The sequence below is a fragment of the Ursus americanus genome, chromosome 3 (assembly GCF_024610735.1).
Source record: "Ursus americanus isolate L20-20 chromosome 3, mUrsAme1.1.p, whole genome shotgun sequence".
NCBI lineage: Eukaryota > Metazoa > Chordata > Mammalia > Carnivora > Ursidae > Ursus > Ursus americanus.
The window spans coordinates 101,498,183-101,502,726 of NC_142129.1; the positions used below are offsets into that span (position 1 = coordinate 101,498,183).

General features: G+C 35.1%; 1 pseudogene; it reads right to left on the reverse strand.

Annotated features, from left to right (window-relative positions):
- Positions 1–1,846: 1,846 nt before the first annotated feature.
- Positions 1,847–2,417, reverse strand: LOC123786284 (acyl-coenzyme A thioesterase THEM4-like; annotated as a pseudogene).
- Positions 2,418–4,544: the final 2,127 nt, after the last annotated feature.

Below are 4,544 nucleotides of genomic sequence, written 5' to 3' on the forward strand. Positions count from 1 at the left end.
TTAATTTTGCCCTAAATCTTTTTGTCATAAAAGACTCTATGCATTTTTTACATTTTGCAATCTTGTGTTTGGAGAAGTTTTTGTTTTTGCTTTTATTTTCTTTTTCTTATTCTCTCTGTTTACCTCTTTTTATGTAGAGATTTTGTGTTGCCTCCACCTAGTTTACCAGATACCAGCTTAGAAACAAGTAATTTTAGTCCAGGTAATCCTAGTCCATATTCATATTGGGGACAATATTATTTGAACAATGTGTTTTGGTCAATGCTATTAAACAAGTGGGCAGATTGGTTCAGGTGTGGACATAAAACTATGCTTTTGTCCAGCTGCCTTCCAACACCAAAATCTTCTAAAAATGAGACTTCATTTGTTTTTCTGTCGGAAGGCTCACCCCTCACCCAACTTCAAGTTGTGAGCCTGGCTCTAGAACCTTTACCCAACAGGTGCTAAACCCTTCCACTGCTATGTCCATAGCCACATTTCAGTAACCTTTGCCATCAACATATTTCCTGTTTTGTATTTTTTCAAATATTTCACCTATTGTTGTTTTGAGTTAAGGATATAGAAAGCACCAAAGTATAAACTTAGTATACCATTTTGACCAGAATCTCCTTATCTATTCTAACTTATTGAATTCTAACTTGGTTCATTTATTTCATCTCTCCTTTTAAAACAAAAGCAGTCCCAGCTAACACAATAAGACAAGAAAAAGAAATAAAGCATATACTGATTTGGAAGGAAAAAATAAAAGTCTTTGTAGATGACATGATCGTCTATGTAGAAAATCTGAAAGAATCAGCCAAAAAACTCCTGGAACTAATAGCAAGGTTGCAGGATACAAGGTTAATAATATACAGAAGGTCAACTACTTCCCTATATAACAGTAAATAAACAAATAGAATTTGAAATGTAAAATGCAATACTTTTTATATTAGCACTCTCCAAAATAAAGTACTTAGATATGAATCTAAGAAAATATGTACAAGATCTATATGAGGAAAACTATAAAACTAATGAATGAAATCAAATAACTAAATAAATGAAGAGATATTCCATGTTCATGGATGGGAAAACTCAATATTATCAAGATGTCAGCTCTTCCCAACTTGATCTATAGATTCAATGAAATTCCAATCAAAATCCAAGCAAGTTATTTTCTGGTGATTGACAAACTGATTCTAAAGCTTATGTGGAAAATTAACAAACCAAAAATAACCGACAGAATATTGAAGAAGAACAAAGTTGGAGGACTGACACTACCCAATTTTAGTACTTATTTTAAGCTACAGTAATCGAGATTGTGTGGTATTGGCAATAGACAAATAGATCAATGGAACAGAATAGAGAGTCCATAAATAGACCCACATAAATAGTCAACTAATCTTTGACAAAGGAGTGAAGACAACACAATGGAGCAGTTTTTGTTTGTTTGTTTGTTTTTTAACAAATGGTGCTGAATCAACTAGACATGCACATGTAAAACAAAAAAACAAAAAACAGACTTTATGTAACCTGAAAGATTAACTCAAAATGGACCACAGACCTAAATGTAAAATATAAAACTACAAAACTCCTAGAAGATAACATAGAAGAAAATCTAGATGACCTTTCATTTGGCAATGACTTTCCCCTCCCCTCCCTCAGGGAATGCTTCTATGTTAAAAAGTTTAGAAGGTAGAAAAGTTCTTGGAGGTGTATTCTGAAGATTTGTTCAGGAAGGCTGGTGTTAGCAGGCTTCATCCTCTGGGGGACTCAACAGCAGGTAAGTAGAGAAGGACTGGGGACCACAGCTTCTTCTGGAGGAGTGAGAACCTAGTGCAGATTGCTGTAGAATACACCAGAAGCTCTTTTATGTCAAACTTTCTTTGGGATCCAGCTTTACCAGTAAGCTTGTTGCCTCTGAGTATAGGGTCTTCTCATCCATGCTTTGAACATCACAGAAAACAAAGAATTTCCTTCCTCCAACTTTATCAGGTTAGCTATTTATCACAACAACAGAACAAAGGGGGATTGACCTTTTAAAATTCATATTGAGATTGTCAGTCATGACAATTCCCCAACTATAACTGCAAACATACCAACAGTAGCATCAATCATGGTTGCAATGGCAGCGACATGAAGGAATCCAGGTGCTCCTTGCAGGTAAGGACCTCCTTGAAATATGCAAACTATCCTTTCTTCAACATGATTATGGAATATCACATATTCAAGGCCCAGGCCTTCCTTAAGGCTTCTAGGGAAAAGCTGGGCCTATGACATTTGTTATTTTACAGGCTTTGTGTTGCGAAAAAGGTTTTGAAGTCTTTAATACTTCAAGTTGATTTACATTTATATGAAGGCAAATGTTTCTAGAAGCCACCTTCACATTTCTTCATGAACTGGTCAATGAAGAGTCTCATGTCCTTGCTCCAGCTGGGCATGGGAGAGAACGGTTCCTATTAATGATCTCAGAAGAAAACTACCTCTGCACAGCTGCATGGTCCCTCACGGGGGGGAGGGGGAAACACCTCCCTGTGGGGGAGCAACCCCCACTCACACCCCACCACCCACCCCAGGCAGATGCAGTTACAAGGATCAGCTCCACAGCATGGCTCCCAGGGTGCCCAGGCTCCACCAGAATGGCTGCCCGCCCACCCACTTGCACCTCCCCATTCATGGAGGGGCATGTGACATCTGGAAATGACTTTTTAGATACAACACCAAAGGCACAATCTATTAAAGAAATAGTTGATAAACTGGACATCATTAAAATTAAAACTTTCTGCTCTTTAATAGACATTGTCAAGAAAAATAAAGAGACAAGCCACAGACTGGAAGAAAATATTTGCAAAGATATATCTGATAAAGAACTATATCCAAAATATGCAAAAAATTCTTAAAATTCAGCGATAAGAAAATAATCTCATTAAAAAATAAGATAAATCATTAACAGATATCTCATCACAGAAAATATACACATGGCAAATAAGCAGATGAAAAGGTACTGTATATCATATGTCATCAGGGAAATGCAAATTAAAACAATGGGATACTGATGCATACCTATTTAAATGGCCAAAATGTGGAACATTGATAATGCCAAATATTGAAGATATGGAGCAACAAGAACTTTCATTCAATGCTAGCATGAATGCAAAATAACAGCCAATTTGGAAGATCGTTTGGTAGTTTCTTACAAAACTAAATATAGTCTTACCGTACTATCCATCAATAGCACTCCCTGGTATTTACCCAAAGATGTTGAAAATGTATGTCTATGCAAATACCTGTACATGGATATTTATAGCAGCTTTATTCATAATTGCTAAAAATTGGAGGAAACCAAGATATACTTCAGTAGATGAATAGGTAAACTGTGATATATCCAGACAATGGAATATTATTCAGCACCATAAAGAAAATGAACTATCAAGACATGAAAAGAGATGGAGAAAATTTAAACACATAGTACCAAGTAAATATGAAAAGGCTATATATTGTATGATTTCAACTATATGATTTTCTAGAAAAGGAAAAACTATGAAGATAGTAAAAACATCAGTGATTGCCAGGGATTGGTGGGAGAAAGAGATGAAAGGCAGAGCACAGAGAATTTTTAGGGTAGTGAAAATACTCTTTACAACACCATAATGATGGATATGTGTCAAAACCCATAGAACGTACAAGAGTGAACCCTAATGAAACTATGGACTTCAGGTGATAATGACATATTAGTGTAGGTTTATCAATTGCAACAAATATACCACTCTGGCGGGGAGTGTTGATAAAGGGGGAGAGGGTATAATGGAACTCTCCGAACCTTCTTCTCAATTTTGTTATGAACCTAAAAATAATAAAGTTTTAAAATGCAAAAAAAAAGTATTTTAGTCTTCAGAGTTTGACCAAATCCTGTAAGTTTTTATAAAATCTTTTCATTAATTTTGTTTTCTCAATAACCTACTATATATATATATATATATATATATATATATATATATATATATATATATATATGATCTTGGGTAAGTCTCAGTTTCTCTGAGCCTTTGTTTTTTATTTTTTTAATTTTATTTTTTAATTTTTTTAATTTTTAAAAATTTTTTTTATTATATTATGTTAGTCACCATACAGTACATCCCGGTTTCTGATGTAAAGTTCGATGATTCATTAGTTGCGTATAACACCCAGTGCACCATGCAATACGTGCCCTCCTTAATACCCATCACCAGACTATCCCATTCCCCCACCCCCTCCCCTCTGAAGCCCTCAGTTTGTTTCCCAGAGTCCATAGTCTCTCATGCTTCATTCCCCCTTCTGTTTACCCCCCCCTTTCTTCTTCCCTTTCTTCTTCTACCAATCTTCCTACTTCTTATGTTCCATAAATGAGTGAAACCATATGACAATTGTCCTTCTCTGCTTGACTTATTTTGCTTAGCATTATATTTTTTTAATTTCCTCTTTGGCTCAAGAGCTACTTAGGAATTTTTGTTGCTTTTGCATTCAAAATATGAATCAGTGAATAAGTCACCTCTTTTTCTATTTTTAAACCTCATTTTTAGCTCTTCTAT